Source organism: Paramormyrops kingsleyae, unplaced genomic scaffold, assembly GCF_048594095.1.
Source record: "Paramormyrops kingsleyae isolate MSU_618 unplaced genomic scaffold, PKINGS_0.4 ups44, whole genome shotgun sequence".
NCBI classification, from domain to species: domain Eukaryota; kingdom Metazoa; phylum Chordata; class Actinopteri; order Osteoglossiformes; family Mormyridae; genus Paramormyrops; species Paramormyrops kingsleyae.
In genome coordinates this window covers 268,085-287,129 of record NW_027325982.1, presented here as the reverse complement: position 1 = coordinate 287,129, position 19,045 = coordinate 268,085, and the positions used below count along the sequence as shown (strand labels likewise).

The following is a 19,045-nucleotide window of genomic DNA, read 5'->3' as shown; positions in this document are numbered from 1 at the left end:
CCCTTCTACCCTTGCCTATGTCATTGGTGCCAACATGCACCACGACAACTGGATCCACCCCAGCTGGGGCCAAAAGCTTGTCCACACGATCTGGAAGGTCTCCTACCTGGGCACCAGGCAGGCAAGACACCGTACGGGACCCTCTATCACGCGTGCACACATAACTGTCTACTCCCCTAATAATTGAATCCCCCACTACCACAACCTCCCTTTTTCTGGGGGGAGGGGGCTCCTCAGTGCCCAAGGGCCCACCTGCCTCCCCAGTCCCTTCCGGCTCTAAAGCTGGAAGCACCTGAAACCTGTTAGACACAGACACCTCAGGTGATGCCGCCTCTGTAACGTGTGTACGCCTTTTCCTGCGTCTACGACCTACGGTCACCCAGCTCTCTCGACCTCTCTGCTCTTCATTCTCCCTCCCCCCCGCTAGTGGCGTACACACCATCTCCCTAAACGGCGTATCAACTAGCTCATCTAACTCACTGTTGCATTGGATGCGAGCCAGTTGCTCCTCAAGGTCGCGAACCTTGACCATGAGTGAGTCCACTAGCTTACATCGCTCGCAGATGAAGTCCGACTGGACACTAACGTCCAGAAGGGCAAACATCTTGCAAACGCAACACTGAGCCGGCCCCATAATTAACTAACTCACTATGACCCCGTACTCCCAGCCCAGTAAATTTATATAGTGTATTTAACTATAAAGATTAATTTGCGTAACAATAAATGCAGTAACGTGCGGAGTACACTAAAATAAGTTATTACTTGTGTTAAAACGGAACTTAATTATTATTTTATTTAAAATTTTAAACCTGATAAATTTACTACTACTTACCAGAAGAACTTCTGCCTGAACCAAGTATGAACTAAAAACAAGGCGAAATCGAAGTTGCTCTTGGGAGGTCGAAAAACCACAAAAACCCCCTCACAGCAGGCTACTGCCGGAGCGGGAAAAAAGTGGAAAATGTCCTCCCGGCCCCGACTGGCGACCGAGCAAAGCTCAGGAGCAACTGTCCTTTTCCGACGCGGGGTAGCGATACCGACGTTAGATATTATTAGTTATTATCGCCCCGCGGGTGTTTGCTACGGAGTTTAAACGCGGACAGAAAAACGCCGCTCAGAAAAATCGCGCTGTTAATTAACAGACAGGACAGACAAGCACTCACGCTGACCGAAATAAGAACAATAAATAGAAATAAACAGCCACCCACGTAAACAGGTAAAGCACACAAACACTCAAAACACTCCAAAAAACAATCCCAAACAATCGCTGCAGCTCAACACCACTCTCTCGCAGCAATCCCAGCAATCCTCGCAGCAATCCCAGCAAGCCCTCATACACAATACTGACACTAGAAGCTAAAACTGGGCCTTCACTGGATCTTCCAGCAGGACCACGATCCTAAGCACATGTCCAAATCAACACAAAAATAGTTAGCTGACTATAGAAGCAAGCTTCTGCCATGGTCATCTCAGTCACCTGACCTGAACCCCACTGTAAACTTATGGACTGAGCTGAAGAGTAGAGTGCTGATCTGGAGAGGTTCTCTAAAAAGGAATGGACTCAGATGCCCGGCTTGGTATTCTCCAACCTTATAAAAGACTCAGTGCTGTTATCCTGGCAAAGGGAGGTTGTACAAAGTATTAAAAGCAGGGGTGCCAATAATCATGGCTCAAGTATTTTTGTTAAAAATAATTATTTCTTGATGGATTTTTTTTTCTTCGAAAAAATTTATTTCAATGAAAGGTTGGATTTTTCTAATTTTTTCGGTGTTAGATGAAGCTATTTTAGTAAAAGGTAGATTTTTTTCTAACCCTTTTTAAAAATATTTACAAGGGCTGCCAATAATTGTGGAGGGTGCTGTAGCTTCTCTAGGTTTATTATTATCTGTGAGCTCCCTTGCCTGCAAATTTTCTTTTACATATTCTGCAACACCACCTCCCTTCTTGCTTATCTGGTCCCTACAGAACAACATGTAACCATCCATATTATATTCTTCTCCATCATTGTCACTCAACCACATTTCTGTTAGTCCTATAATATCATGAGTCTGATGAAATGAAGGCCTCAAATCATGAATTTTGTTTCTACTGCTCCTAGCATTTAAATACAGACAGCAAAGGGTAGGCCTTTTACACTGCCCACTTATTAGTACTTAGGGTTTTTTGTCTCCCCCCTCTTATATTCTTAACTAACCTCCCTGGAAGACTACAACCACTTCCTATACAACGACCCAACGACTTCCTACAGTGGCAGCCAGGAGCACCAGTGCGTGGATGTGCACCCCGGGAGTCGGGCAGCGTGCCTTCCTGGGGCAACCCGATGGATCCACCAGGTAGAGTGAGCAGAAGCCTCCCCGCTGAGGGCACCGGTACCCGGAACGGTTGTGCCAACACATGTAGCTGCAGACGCCGGCCATGCTTGCCAAGGCCTTGGCAGAGGCTGAGCGGACTGAGGCAATCCTGTCCCTGTCTGCAACATCACGCCGGTCGCCAGCCACTTCATGCCAAACCTGCACCTGCGCATGTGGGGGCTCCGTCTGCAGAGAGGGACAGAGCATGCACGTTATACGCGCAAAGCCATGGCAGCTGCGGAGAGATCAGACACTTTGCCCACTACTGCCCTGCTCCGGTGCCTTGCCTCCAGCTGGGAAATGCCAGGTGGATGGCGCTGTAAGGGGGGCAAAAGTCTTGTATCTTTTCTAGTTACTTATGGTTGAGGTTAGGCTGGAGGGGTAAAAGTTGTTATTGTTGGGATTCGGGTTTTTCCACGTAGAACCGAATAGAGAGTCCACACAAAGAAATGAATACAAACGTGTGTGTGTGTGTGTGTGTGGATTTGCATTGATCACATTTGAGGACCAAACTGTCCCCAAAGTGTAGTAAAACCTGAAATTTCCCTACTTTTGGGGACATCTTTTGAGGTCCCCATTTGGATAATGTCAGTTTTATAAAAATCTGTGAATGCAATCAAAAAAGTAAAAATGCCAAAAGTCTTGTATCTGGGTTGGTTACTTATGGTTAAGGTTAGGGGTGGGTAGGGATTAAGGGTGTCGTGACTGGGATTAGGGTTTTTCCCATAGAAATGAATGGACAGTCCCCATTTAGATAAGAAGACCAACTTGTGTGTGTGTGTGCGCGCGCATTATGTATATATTAAATTTTGGGGACCAAATGTCCCCACAATGCAACAAAACCTGAAATTTTGACGATGTGGAGACCAGCTTTTTCAGTCCCCCAAAGGGAAACTCAATTTTAAAAAAATCTGTGACTGCAATCAAAAATCTAAAAAAAGTGTTTTGACCACAGAAATGAATGGATGGTCTCCAGGAAGATGAATACAAACGTGTCTATAATTGCATGAAAGAGAACGCAAATCATACAGGACATCTATCCTGGCAAGGCCATACTTCTCTCAGGAAAGCCAAAGCCCAACTTTTCTGTACCATTGTAATACAGATAATGTTTAACTGCTGTAATTAAGCAATACTATTGAAATAATTAAAATATAGATTAAATCAGGTGTGTTTTGTGATTTTAAATGAGTATGTGATATACTTGATATAACATGAATGTACAGTAAAACTGGTCTAAGTCGCCATCTTGTAACTCGTCAATGTGCACAAGTCGACGCTCAAGCAAAAGTCCCGATTTTTCCTAATGATGTTTCCTTTAAAATTCCTTGTGTAAATCGCCGCTTGTAAGTCGTCAAATTCCCTTAGTCGTCACCTAAATCCCGAACAACACAAATGAATGGATTTTCCTACCTGTAAGTCGACACCCCAATCGCTGCATTCCCGCCGCCTGCTTGTCACCACGGCGATGTAGAAAAAGGGAATCCCCACCTATCGCACTAGTCGCTCCCTGGGCTTAAGTCTCGCGTGTATAGTGCGGTGTAGTAGAGGTATGGTGTTATATTTACTAGTCGGCAAAACGGCGAGATAGACATAAGTCGCCGAAGTGTCGACTTAGGTTTATCTCTTCAATTCTCTAAGTCGTCACTTTTAAGCTGGTCCCGCGAGTGTCGACTTAGACCGGTTTTACTGTATTTCTGTCAGGGTCAGCCCCTCCTGTTGTCCCACTCTGTCCCTTCCCCGTTTGACCAGCAGGTGTCGCTGGTCATCCTGTTCTTTATGTTAGTCTTTGTTCTCCCCTGTTGCCTGTCTTGTCATATGGCTCAATGTGTTGAGCATCCAGTTGTGTGTACCCTTCTGTCCTGTGTTTGAGTCCCACCTCCTCTGTCTTTGTATTTTGCTCCCTAGTGTTTCATTTGAGTTTTTCTAGTTCCTGTATCTGGTGACGTTGTATTTGGTTGTGTTCCTTGTGCCCCTGCTTGTGTCTTTACCTGTTCTGTAATTCCCCAGTGTTAGTTTCTGTTTCCTTGGTTAGTTCTTAGTTTCCCTGTTATCAGTTCCTTTTGAGTTTATTAGTTTCACCTGTGCCCTGTTTCCCTGGTCTTTGTTAATTAGCCTCACCTGTCCTGTGTTAGTCTCGTTACCCCTTAGTATTTTAGTTCCTGCTTCTGTTCAGTTCCCCAGTGGTTCATTGATTGTGATTGTGTGTTGTTGATTGTCGTTGTTTGATGGTTTTGAGATTTTCAGTGTTCAACGTGTATTAGGTTTTTGTTATTTAGTCTTTATTTATCCCCTTTAGTTTTTGACCCCTCGTGGTCCTTTTGGTTTTTGCTGTGTTTGTAGTGTTTTCTGTTTTATTTAATAAACCCCTTTTTGTTCTTGGAGCCGCCAGTGGATCGTCCACCCTTTCTGTGCACCATGCCTCGTTCTCGCGCCCCGGATCCCTGACAAAGTAATAGTTTTTGGGTTTCCTGTCGTGAGAGATGAAAGCTACAGGCATGTAAATATTGTTTCCTGTAATAACTTTTTTTTTTAATTATTTTCCTCATTGTTAAAAATCCCATGCATTAGAAGGTACCAGTCAGTGGAATCACACAGTGAGATATGTTGGCCAGCCGTCCTATTCATTCAGCACCAGCCGATCAAGTAGAGATTTCAGCACCACGGACAGTGATCTGTGTTAAACTGACCTCAGGTTCCTACACTGGCTACACGGAATTTTCTGTAAATAATTAAATGCCTCTATCCCCCTACATGTGGAAATGTTTCCCCCTCCCCCAGACCATTTCATGTTGTATCCTCATTATGTGTGTATTAGTTTGCAATATGGCTGTATGAGATGTCAGTCATTGACTTGTCGCTGATGCTCCCTGTTTCCTAAGTCTAGTTTTCTCAGATGAAGCAGTTCACACCTTAAGTTAGAAGAAGTTTCCTGTTAATTGCATCTGTTTGAACAGGGGTTCCCCACATATAGAGGAGAAAAGCCCCAACTTACAAATCAGCATCCATTTTTGTACGCTTTCTGTGAATGACGTCCCCGCACAGGATCACCAGATGCAAGACGACCACACTTTGTGCTACTTGTATGTTATGTTAGCAAACCACATACATCTACATTTCTTGCATTCTGTCACACTTGTGCAGAGCATTTGCAGTGTTTGTGATTAGTTATTGTTCAGTGTTCATTCATCTTTGGGATTTTGGTGTTATTTGTTTGATATACTGATGTTTATGTTTTTGCAATTTTATCAGTATACAGTATATTTGATTTTGCTGTTCTAAAATGTAGTTTGAAATATTTTGTCATCTTTTCTTACTTTAACATTTATCTTGTTAAAATACAGAAATGGACTGTTTTCTTGAGCCATAGTGTTTTATTCTACATCACAGATAATGCGTACATTCATAAAAGTAAGTGGTGATATTTTGCTCAGTATTGGTTCAAGTTCAGATACTTCAGGTTTTTATTAGACAAAACACATAAAAAATTTTGTGCAAAGCCATTGATTTATTTTTAAAACAACTGCACTGTGATATTTTTAACAAAAACAGCATATTGTCCTTTTTTCAGCTCTAAGCATCATATGGGCCTCTTACTGGCTTTCCAACGGCTTTTGGGGTCACATGATGGTCGATAATGATATTTCAGGCCTTTCTTGAAATCACTTTAAAAATTGATCTGGAATATATCGATTTATACTATAATTTGTGCAAATTAACACAAATGGGGTGATTTTGACCACAAACAATAATTCATAGTTGGAGGGTAACATTCCTCTAGATTGCAAATGTACTGATACTAAAACCTGTGACCTCAAAAAGTACAAAGAACTGGAGCAAAAGAAAAATGGTGAAAGCTGTCAGAAACAGACAGGAAACTATATGGATGTTTTAGAAGAGGTAGATGGGGTCCAGTTGGCTGTATTAGTGTCTATGTGTCCTCTGTATGACTGGCATCCTGTCCAGGATGTACTCCATCCCCGTGCCCTGTCCTGTTTGGGATAGGCTCCAGGCCCCACAGCCCTCACCAGGATGAGAGTTTAGAAGATAGATGGGTGGATCCCGGAGAGATGCTCATAACCCTAATTTGTTGTTCTGTATCCAACCAGCTACTCTAATATTTTTCATTATTTTTAAATGAGTTTTAGGAATGCCTTTCGCAGTCTAACTGACAAAGCAGGTTTTTGTGATCTAATGAACTGCCATGCCTTGTGATGGACTGCCGCCCCTCCTGGGAGATTCTCTGCCCTGTGATAGGTTGGCACCCCCCTCCTGGCTTTTTCCCTGCCCTGTGATGGGTTGGCACCCCCCTCCTGGCATTTTCCCTGCCCTGTGATGGGTTGGCACCCCCCTCCTGGCATTTTCCCTGCCCTGTGATGGGTTGGCACCCCCCTCCTGGCTTTTTCCCTGCCCTGTGATAGGTTGGCACCGCCCCCTGCTTATTCCCTGCACTCCTAAAGGGCTGGTGTCCCCATCTGGGTTATTCCCTGCCATGCGATGGGTTTGCCACCCCCTCCTGGGTTCCTCCTTGCATTGCGCCCATTATTTTCAGGTATATATTCCAGAGACCTGTAACCCTACATGGGACAAGTGGCTGTGGAACGTGAATTAAGTGATTAATTAATCAAATTACAAACAAATTAATAAATAATCATCTCTCCTGTTTGCACCACTGTCCTATTTTCAGTATTCACTATTACATTTGAGTTGGCCTCCCGTCCAGGGTGAGCACCAACCTTGTGCCATATGCTGCTGAGGAGAGGCTACCAGCCCGTTTGCTAGATGGATGGATGATGGATGGATGGATTTATTTCACTGAACAATTCAATAAGCTCTGTAATAAATATAATTAAACTGGCAGTTAACATTCTCTGGCTGTCTAAATGCTCTTCTTTTTTGTCTCGCATTCTTCACATGTAGCCTGTGTAATAGTACAGGTGTAGCTGGTCCTGGTCCCTATAAGGGAAAACTCTATTTTATAAAAATCCGTGACTGCAATGAAAAAACTAAAAATGCAAAAACTCTTGTATTTTGGTTGCCTACTTACTGTATGCTTATGGTTAGAGCTGAGTAGGGGTTAAGTTAGCATTAGCATTTTTCCCATAGAAATGAATGAGCGGTCCCCTTAAGGATATGTGTGTGTGTGTGTGTGTATACTGTAGGTGTTTCATTGATCACTATGACTATGCTCTAAATGATTTAAGCGGATTTAGCTTAAGTTGTAACTTTTCATGTGGAATGAACTGCAATGTCTCTGAATTAATTTAATTAATACTCATTAAGGTCAGTTCATTTACAATTCCTAATTTCAGGAGCCAGTTAATAAATCTAATTCATTTACAAGTATTTCTCCTATAATACGTGATACATGTTTACAATAATTCCCAGGGAAAGCATTTCCGGTAAGGCACTGCTCATTGACACAGATTATAAAGCTTGTTAGACTATGCAACATTATTTAGCAGGGCTGAGAGAAGGTGAGAGCTCCCCTAGTGGCCGCAGAAGTGCATTTCCCTAGAGCAGATATAATGGGCGGCAGCCTCATTGCTTTTTAATCACAACTTGGTGTAGGATCACACATGCACGTATCACAGGGCCTAAATTCCAGGTGGCCTGAGACAAGGCCGAGCCTGGTACGAGAGGCACCAAAGGGGGGTTACACACACGAACACATACACACAGATAACAAGGGAGGCCAGTACTCCAACTTTTATTGCCCTTGACTTGGCACACAACCCCCCTCCACATACACTCTGCCTTACATCTCACTCACCCAACAGACGAACACCCTAAAGGAAATTTCATTTAAGTTTGGCTTTTGTATACCCTGTATATTGATTTACTCACGACTACTAGTCTCAATCTACAGATACGTTATGTTTGTATGTGTCCTTAGACAATCTTAGTGTTTTGTGTGCCACCCTTATAACCATGTTCACGGAGTATCACCTAATTTACCCCTTTGTACTTGAACACATATTAATTTAAATAAATAGATAGGTATAGCTACCATTGTATATATGTTCTCATGGTATACCAGAAGAATCTGGAAAATTAGTGTAACCAATGTGTCCTAACTTTGTTAAAAACCCCCCCTTCTCTTCCAACATTCCTTTGTGGTCCTTATCTGATCTTGGTGGACAGTCACCAAGTTTCTTTGTTTCTACCATGCTATGTTAAAAGAACTGAATTAAGGTGTATCTTATCCATTCTGGAGAAGATGAATTGGCATAAGCCACACCAAACAAAATATGTTGTTTCCAGATGTGCAACTTATATTGATATTACCACAAACTAACGGCCACGCCTATCTATGGATAAGATGTGCTGTTTGTAATATGAATATTTGATGTAATATCCGCACAGAGTGTAACATCTGTTGAGGTGCAACCCAAAACACCTGTATCCTGATGTGAATCAGTCACATAGATAAAATAATTAATTGTTTAATCAATTAATACAGAGGGTATGAGGTATGTACCTGTGAAGCTGGTATAGCATGTTTGGTGTCAAACTGATTGTTAATCACCCCTGATTGCAAATCTGGTCAGTGATTACCATAAAAGTGGATGTATCAAAAGTTATAACAGCTTAATGAAAATCATCAGTAAAGGGAGAATCAGTCGGGCCATAAATCTCAAAAGGACTGATACAGACCCCCTTCCGAAAGCCCGCCAAATGGATGGCCAGCCATTGGGCCAGGAGTCGAATTCCTGGTCATCCCTATTCATGAACTTTACAGCATAAAATCCTGGCACCTCAGAACAAAGGCGAGCAGAACAACCGTCAGCCAGCGCAGAGAATAACCGCCAGCCCGAAGGAGAACATCAGTCCGGGAGGAGAGAAGCCCACAAGAAGCCCTCCGGTGAAGGCCCAGCTGAACAGAGAACAGCACCCAAGACAAAGCTTCACCAGGAGAGAGAATCTAAAGGGACTCCACTCCACTGCTCCAAACGCCGCGCCTTCCTGAGTGCCATCAGCTCAGCAGCTCTGCCATCAACTGCCAAGACCCCCCCCCCCACTCTTCAACCAAGTAAATCAACTTCCTTTCATTCTAACAACTTAAGCTGTTCTGTTTAACCTGCTATAAGACTTTAGGGTCGTGTTTCCACAAACTATGCTTGCTTTGCAGAACAGTATTTCCCATTTAAGGTTACTCATTTAAATCCGGTCATTGCATTTTCATAATTACATCGTTTGTTTTATTCTGTTATTTCGTGTTTGTTGTTTGTGTTAGGTGTAATGTCTGTCTTATGTTAGTTGTAGTGTTAGTTAGGAATAAATGCATGTCTTTTACACAACTTCAGCTTCCGTCATTGAGTACTCACACTAAGTTCCTGCCTCTGTGCGATCTTGCTACACGCTCTGAACCTCAAACTCGCCTGAAACATCGCGAGACTCTCTCTCATTGGCCGTGAGGGAAGCTTCGCTACCAATCGTGTACATTACCTGGTGATGCAGCTCGCTGGGCGAGCCTTCTAACCCAGGTTACTAAGCGATACTGGTAATTAGTGAATCCCATTTAAGTCTCACATTAACAGACTCACAGGGATGCCGCAATTGAGTTTGGAGGAGCCGACCATTCGGCATAACAATTGATTAATAATCAGCATTAAATAATAATTAATTAAACTTTAATTAATTCAAACATATTGGTGGAGAATATTAAAATTTATTTGAGCTAATAATTCCTACATTAATAGTGAAGAACGCGGGCACAAGGTTCAAACTTTTTGTGAGCACACAATTTAAACTTTTTATGACCGAACATGCAGTTGAATAAGCGCTACTGTGAACAGGTTGCAAAGTTGAGGATTAATTGCACTCACGGCAGTCCGAAGGCATTTAAGCGGGATTATACGGGCTTATTATTTTTTATTTCTATTATTAGTAGTTATTTTCTTTTGTTTTAATTTTCGGTTATTTTATTTTAGGTTTCATTCGTTTTAAACTGCAGTAAACTTAAACCCTATATCTGACGAGATTCTCAGGTATAGCGCGTTGTTTCCAGGATAGATTCGGACGAGTTTCTCCGTTTCTATATATCCTGGCAGAGATCTCTCTCTCTCTCTATTAGCGAACAGAAATTCTTGTTACGAGTTCTAACCTGAATTTTGTTGCGCTTGTACTCCCTGAGATAAGACCGATAGCTTAGCTACCTATCAGGATCTTTCTCGTATGTGTGTGCCTGCTTTAGACAAAGCAAGTTTAACACCGCTTTGCGCTGTGAGCCAAGTGTGTGTGTTATATTTAGAATTTGGGAGTCTCCAGTGCTTGAGACCCGCCGTGGTTAACGAGCTCACCGATAAAGAGCTGGAGGAGTACAAGCAGGAGGTTGAGAGGAAGCAACAATCCGGCGTGGAGGACGGTACGTTAACCGAACCCAGAACCCTGTCGTGTTCGCACTGATGAAAGACAGTGTTTTACTGTCCATGTCTGCCTGCTAGCAAAAGTCTGTCATTTTTATTGACCCATCATGCACTATCCAGTGTGAGCAAGATGGTTAGGCCAACAAATGTCCCATAGTATAACTACACACTGACATACTGCATTAGGGCCTCAGTAAAACACTACTCACACGGATCTGGAGTCCCATTGTGCCTTAAAGGGGAATTCCAGCTACATTCTGTAGTTTCGTATTCCTGGTGTTTGCTATTGGACACCTTTAAACCAACCATTATCATATGTTCCTCAGTTCACTCCAAGTAACCATTTCCTGAGACACTGAGGATTAGTGATGGTAAAGGTAGAACAGGGGCATTAATTCACAGTGAATATCACATATCAAATATCTGAATAGAAGCATCTCCTGCTGATGTCGAGGAATAGCGTTTTTTTTTTTCGGGAAACAGCTGGGTGTGTAATCCAATTTCTTCCAGGTTTGTAGGGCTAGTGTGACTTTCTTTGAAGGAATTCCCTTTTAAGTACATGCAGCATGAGGAGCCCAAGGGTGTTTAATTCAAATCTGTTCTGAATTTGATTAGAGTAAAACTAACCCCCACCTGCCTCTAATACATCCGTCCATTTACTGAAACTGCTTGTCCTGTTCAGTGTTGGGGGGGGGGGTCTGCAGCCTATCCCAGAGGCTGTGGATGCAAGGCAGGGGACAACCCAAGATAAGGCACACTCTCACTCACACACACTGCATGTTTGCGGACTGTGGGGGGGGGGGACTGGTGTACCTGGAGGAAACCCCACGACGACACAGGCAGATCATGCAAACTCCACACATATGGAGCCGTGATGGTCCTGGAGGTGTGAGGCGACAGTACTAAGCACTGCCCCGCCGTGCCACCCCCCACCCTTAATCATCACTTACAAAGTCTAAACATTATTCCTTTCACTTTCCACTTGCACCCCCTCACTTTCCTACCCAGCTCCATGCACATGGGGATTTTATATGTATCTCTCTCCTTGACTCTGTGTCAGGTGGGGAGGAGCTGGTGAATGAGAAGGGGACCCCCCCTGCCTCCTCCCCAGAAAAGTGCCCCTCCCCCACTAACCCTCCTTTGTCAGGTGAGACCCAGCATGCAAAAAGGCTGTTGCATCACCTGTTGGGTCAGCATCACTGTTCTGCTGTGTTTGGCCGTTTTTCCCTCACTCTCAGGCTTAGGAGATCAGGCAACAGAGGATCCCTACAGAGGAACTGCATGCATGCAAAGAAAGGAAATGTAGCTGGACTGTAAGATGTCTGCAAGAAAGAGCAAAAATCATTCTATCAAGTCTGTGCATTTGAGGCTCCTTGTATCTCATAGTGGCTCATAGTGAAAGCATGCAGATAATTGGCTTATTGCTTATATAGTCATACTGTTATTGGTGTATACCCAGTCTTTTGGAAATTAGCATTTTTAATATTATGCAAATATGAGGCACACAGCAAACCAAATGGATACAGATCCATTTTAACAATCATACATTAAGCCAGTGGTGCCCAAACTTTCTCTGCAGGGCCCCCCTTTTCTAGATAGGAACATTATTGAGCCCCCCTCCGCATTCAAACTTTATTTGAAATACAACTCCCTTTTCTAATTGAGCGAAACAAATGCAATTACAAAATACAAATGGTGCAATTTCACCACTGTGGGAGAAAAAAGAGCAATCAATTAAAAATAAAAGTCCAGCATAAGTTTGAAATTATGCAAATGCAGATTTAACATTCCTGTTAATATTCATCGGCGTACACAAATTAAAGTTTGTCTTACATTTACCACATTTTGTTTTTAATGATAACCGCAGGTTTCAGCCTATACCAAAGCACAAAACAACACTAAATCATACCCATTAATTTGATAGTCTCCCTGCACTTCATGTAGAAAATTTTAAACCTCATTTTTCATGATATGGTTAGATTTTATTGTCCGGTGCTGCAAAACGTCGTCACGCGTCACCATGTCACATGGTGCAAAAACCTTGCAAGAACAAGACGACTTAAGACAGATGGTACAGCACCTCTCAGCCGGCTGAACAAACTGGAACTGCCTCCGTGACGACACAACTTTGCCCTTATTGGCTGAAGAACGTGACGTTTGTGTCCCAGGAAGTTCCGATGCATTATCTGCTATTTCTCCCGAAAATCACGTAAAGCAGTGAGAACTGGTTTTCAGTTAATTTACCTGGTAAAATAAAGTTTAAATAAATTACATAAATGCTCTAATAGTACACGTAAGTTAATGGTTTATATATTGTTATTTACTGTAATGTTGCGTTGCTTTATTTGTTTAATCGTCCAGTCTGTGAAGAGATTATTTTGCCCCTGAGGCTATCCCATTGGTACCCCCCCCCCAATACCTCTGCGCCCCCCTAGGGGAGCGCTCCCCCAGTTTGGGAACCACTGCATTAAGCCATCAGGAGATGTGAAAGCCGTATTTCACAGTCAAATGGCAGTTTAAGAGGGAAAATGCTCAATAGGCATTAAGACTACTCTTAAAATGGTCAGCATGTGAATTTTTGTCTTTTTACATCTTATATTGATCTTTTTCTGGATCACTGTTCTGTGTCTCACTAACTGCCAGGTCCATGCTGTCAGTGTTGGCATAACCAGCTGTTCACCTGTCTCCACAGCTGTATACCTCTCTTCTGTCTGTCTGTTTCTGTGTGTCCTGATGTACTGACAGGTAGAAAAGCCCCCTGGTTCTCATTAGTCTTGTGTCACTAGTGAGAAACCATTGACTGTTCAGAACCTTATAATGAGAACTGCAGACTAAGACACTGAGTGGATGGTAAGGGGCTCGTATGCAAGGAGATTTTGTTCATTTCTTTTGCATCACACGCTACCAGATGAGGTGAACCTGAATAAAACCACGGAGTCATCTAAGACCCCGCTGGAGAATGGCAAGGAGGAGGACCAGAGGCAGGAGGAACTGGAGAAGAGCATGAAGGCTCTGTCCACCAACGAGACATCGCCTGCCCCACCCACAGCACCCCCAGCCGCGCCTCCCTCCAAGCCCACTGGCCCCACCCCAGAGGGCTCCCCCTCCAAATCCCCTTCCAAGAAGAAAAAGAAATTCAAGGCACCATCCTTCCTTAAGAAGAGCAAGAAGCAGAAGGATAAGTCAGAAGCCTGAGAAGTTACTGGGATGTACTTACTGAGTACTCAGAGTACTCAGTTATGCATATGCTGACAGCTGTCTATGTATTTACTCAAAGACACAGTTGGTCTTACACTTCCGCTCTCTACGCTCATCTGTCACTCACATTTTGATCTGTTCTGCTGTTCGTTTTTGTGACAAAGCTGCAATTTCACTACAATCTCTAAAATCACAATACCTGAAGATTTACAACAATGCAAATTATGCATCAGTACATACAAGCAATTAACAGCACATACGTATAGTGCGTATGTAAAATAACCTATGTAAAAAAAAAAAAATTTAATACGTTGTTTTCATGTACTACTTTTGCTATGTGAATATCGGCTATTGAACGGATGTAAATATTGAACGTGTTTGCAGGTGTGAACCTGTTTTCTGTTAACAATTTGATAATTTTGCTCAGTTTTCCACTTTGAAGCACTCGTGTGATAAAAACATCAGGGAACAGCAAATAAATGAGTAAATGACTTACACTGTCACACGTTAAAAACATGGTATAAAATGTACCTGAAAAGCTTTTTTGTTAGCTTGTGGATGCAGTTATAACAGAGATGCGTAGGGCACTATACATTCCTATTGTCATGTTTTCCTTTTAAATATATCCATACTCTTAAAATTCTTTGCCGCTATAATTCTTAGGCCTAATGTTATGCTTAATTATGTTATCTATTTATATTCACTGTTTTTAATTGAATTTTATTTAATTTTAGATGCGAGTGTAAAAATGTTACCAATGTATCTCATTAAAAACCGCTTCACTTTCAGCAATTTTAAAAACTTCTTTGTCTTTTGAATTAAGGAACTAGCATTCTTGTTCAGGATACTGGGCATAGTATGATATCACAGTGGGTCAGTATAGCCCAGGGGTCTCCAACTCCGGTCCTGGAGAGCTACTATCCAGTAGGTTTTCTATCCCACTTGGCTTCTGATGAGCCACACCTGTTCCTGGTATTTACCTGAGACAAATAAAATGAACACTACTCCACTAACTAGTAAAAACTACATGTTGTACTACATTTTTACTGAAATAGCCCAGTTAGCTAGTAGCTAAAATTCTTAAGTTCAACCCTTGGTTATACTAAATCTTACAAAATACTATGGCTTTGTAGAAAAACAAATGACGACTCAAGTTTAATTTTGAAGCATAACCCCACTTATTCATAAATTACATATATCATACATTAGATAACAGGATTCTGCCAGTGACGGATGGACTCTTCGACTTGGGTAAGCTTTGCACAGACACCCTACCTTAAGCAACTTGGACGCTGAAAAAGATAAGGGGGGGAGGGTGCTGGCTAGCCTTAGGCAGTATTATGGTGATATATGGCATCATATTTTTGTTCAAACCCCCGCTTGGCCAATTTTATTGGGAAATATTGATAAAATGGGTGGGAGTGGTGTTCGGAAAAAAAAATAAAATTCCTACCCAGCAGAACATTTTACCTGGAGGGTTTGTGTATGCGCAACCAGTGAACTACATAATGGATCTAAATCTGAAACACCTGCCCATAATTTTGTGCTACCCTATATTCTGATACTAAATCTGAAACAGCTGTTCTGATATTTCATCCGACCCATCAAATATTGACGGCTATTCACATGCATGCACATCAATTAATATCCATATGGAGAATTATAGCGATCCTCTCAGGAAAGTCTCCAAACTTGATTCTGTTGGCTTTATGCAGAATGTCGTAGGGCCTACTCATCTGTTTGACCACACTCTAGATTTGGTTTTTATTATGGTATTTCTATGGAATTTTGAAAATTCTTCCACTAAACTCTGCTATTTTGGACTATGCATTGGTGGCATTTGAGATACAGACAAATACTACAACATCGTATTGCTAAGTACTACTGTAGTCGTCACATCTTATACCCAGCATTTAGCAAGCACGTCCACTCTGTCCTGTATACATTAATGTTAGGGCCCGGGGGGGGGGCAGCCAGTCGACTTTGGACCCCCAGAGGTTTTTTCCTCCTTACTTGGGAGTTTTTGGTTCCTCTCTTGTCTTCTCTCTTCTGCACACTGTGCACCTCAGCATGCGTTGTCCCCGCTCTGTGATTTTACGTGTCCTACCACAGTTGACCATGGAACAGTTAGTAGCGAGGAAATTTCACCAATGGAGTTATTGCACAGGTAGCATCCTATCACGGTACCACGCTTGAATTCACTGAGCTCCTATGAGTCACCCATTCTTTTGCAAATGTTTGTAGAAGCAGTCTGCATGCCTAGGTATTTGATTTTATACACCTGTACCTATGGAAGTGATTGGAACACCTGAATTCAATTATTTGGAGGGGTGTCCCATTACATTTGGCAATATAGTGTACATCCTTTTAAGAAACACTGCCTGTAGCATTATAATACTGTTGCCAGGGTTCGAATTACAAAGTGGCTTTCGGGGGAGCCGTATTTACCGATCCTCCCTGACTGACTTTAACGCTTTTGGTGCATGTTCGGGCATTTAAAACAATAGGTTTACAGTAAACCTATTGTTTACTTAGTAAACCGTTTACTTCAAAACGCAAGCGTCAGTCAGTGTTGTCAGTGTTAGGGCAAACAGCTCTGTCCACGGTTCTGAATCAACCGCGCTTAGGCCTACATCATGCAAATCATGATGAAAACAGAATAACTCACATAACAATCATAAAAAAATACATCAATATTAAATAGGATTAGGGCCAATCCTCACAAACGCACAGATCAAGTAAGTAATTCCATGATTCTTACCTTAAATCAGAAGTGACCACAGAGGCCTGGGGTCTTCTGTCTTTGCTTTCCGTCCTGTAACCCAGGATGTTGAGGGTCGGTGACTGTCCCGATGCTTGTAAATCTTTTCCCGCAGGTTATTCTGTGACTCGCTGCTGACCTCTCCATTCATCCATTCCTCTGACAGATGTACTCCCGTTGCTCTTTCGGCGAGCAGCAGGCTTTTTGCCTCCATGCATACTGTACATCCTAACTTCTGATTTTTGGAGTAGAGCCATGTATTCCTGATTCTCCACTCACTCCATTGCTTTGTTGTCCAGTTGAAAGGTGTTGCATGATCGCCTGGTCCGCTGCAGGTCGCAGCGGTGGTTTCTGGCGCCAAAGTCTCGCTGTCCTCGGTGCTGGTGCTGTCACTAGCAGCAACTTTTAGCGGCGGCAGCGGCGGTAACACCGGCAAGCTAGTTGTAGCTGTTGCACTGTCATCACTCCTCTTCGTTTGTTTTGTAAATCCAAATTGACTGAGGTTTGGCTGCTTTCTTTTTGACATTCTTATTAGTATCCACAGAGTGTTCCAAAAAACGAATAAAGTATGTTTTGAACTTGAAGTTAAGCTAACATTCAAATACCAACTCAGTGAGAAGTTCAAGTGGTGACGTAAACGTAGTACCGTAATTTTTGGACCATAAGACGCACCTGACCATAAGACGCACCTAGTTTTAGAGGAGGGAAATGAAGAAAAAAAAATTCTGAACCAAATAGTGTCCTAAAATATTTTATGTCAACCATCCTTACCTGGCCACATCCCTCCCCCCTTTTATGGCGCTGATGGGGATGTATCTAGATCGCGTTTCACCGCTGCGTTGTTCAGCAAATTACCATGCGAATGCGATTTGAATACGCGCTAATGCGGCTATTTAGAATGTGAATAGCGATCTTCGGGTGACAGCGGTACTACACGCCCCCGATGCAGGTAAAACAAAGTAAGGTGACATGGTTTGATTTTTTTTATGTATTTTTTTATTTAACGTAATTTTGAAAAGACAGAAGCCAGCGTTTTTTCATTATTCTACATTAAGATTTCAGTGAGATATAAACTGAAATAGACGCGAAAAGTACGCTGTACAATGCACTCGAACCCAGAAGGTTAAAGCACGTGAGCAGAGCAATATTCGGACCATAAGACGCAGGGGACTTTTTCCACCCACTTCTGGGGGGAAAAAGTGCGTCTTATGGTCCGAAAAATACGGTAATTTCAGTGCAGCGCCGCCACGCATGGATGGTCACAGCAGGAGACAGCGGAAAATAGTGTTCGGAAATAGTAATGTAATGAGCAAATAAACACACAACATTGACACATTTTTAATATCATCATTTATTTCAGGAACCTTAATGTACAGAAAATCAAAATCTATATGCGACACAAAAAATGTAAAAGTGTTTTAGAGCTCCCCCTAAAAGTAGGCTTTCAGGGGAGCCCAGGTCCTTTTCAGGGGAGCCGAGCTCCCCTTAGCTCCCCCGTAATTCGAACCCTGACTGTTGCAGCTGGAGGACTAGGGCTATTCAGTGATTATTATAGGGCAGTCCTCCCACCCTTTTCAGCCAATCTCTGGGGATTTAAGCACCATTTGTGACGAGATATAGTGAACTCGCTATTTAGATCCGTCGCCGTAACGCGAGCGCTGTCTCGTTTCAGCAATTGTTTTGAGGGGTTTTAAACTGCGCAAGACACAGAAGTTAGCCGCAAGCGGCGTGTGCATACGTCTCTGTATTAGCGAACAGAAATTCTTGTTACGAGTTCTAACCTGAATTTTGTTGCGCTTGTACTCCCTGAGATAAGACCGATAGCTTAGCTACCTATCAGCATCTTTCTCGTATGTGTGTGCCTGCTTTAGACAAAGCAAGTTTAACACCGCTTTGCGCTGTGAGCCAAGTGTGTGTGTTATTTAGAATTTGGGAGTCTCCAGTGCTTGAGACCCGCCGTGGTTAAGCACCATTTGCGACGAGATATAGTGAACTCGCTATTTAGATCCGTCGCCGTAACGCGAGCGCTGTCTCGTTTCAGCAATTGTTTTGAGGGGTTTTAAACTGCGCAAGACACAGAAGTTAGCCGCAAGCGGCGTGTGCATACGTTAAAAGTGTATGTCACTCATCTAGCGTCGGCAATCGCCTAGCAACCGTCTTGGTTACGAGTGCAGTCAGCGAACGCCACTCTAACCACTTAAAGGTCAGAGCCCTGAAGGCCTGCCTGACGCCATTTGTTTTTTTCTCCTGGGTCACCAGTGACCCCACCCCTTAGGCTCACGTACCTGGGACCCCCCCCCACAAAGGGAGCAACGTCCCATTGAGCCTCTAGTGGTCAGTCATAGAACTACCACTCCATTTCGAAA

The 19,045-nt window shown here is 42.9% G+C and overlaps 1 long non-coding RNA gene across 2 annotated transcripts; it reads right to left on the bottom strand.

The window, feature by feature from the left end:
• Window positions 1-1,896: 1,896 nt before the first annotated feature.
• Window positions 1,897-17,840, bottom strand: LOC140586361 (uncharacterized). 2 transcript variants are annotated; one of them, XR_011988191.1, is made up of 3 exons: window positions 16,680-17,840; window positions 15,932-16,021; window positions 1,897-2,537 (listed from the first exon to the last, which is right to left on the bottom strand). It is a non-coding gene; the product is annotated as an uncharacterized lncRNA (long non-coding RNA). The 2 variants fall into 2 exon arrangements; XR_011988192.1 differs by lacking the exon at window positions 1,897-2,537 and adding an exon at window positions 13,998-14,898.
• Window positions 17,841-19,045: the final 1,205 nt, after the last annotated feature.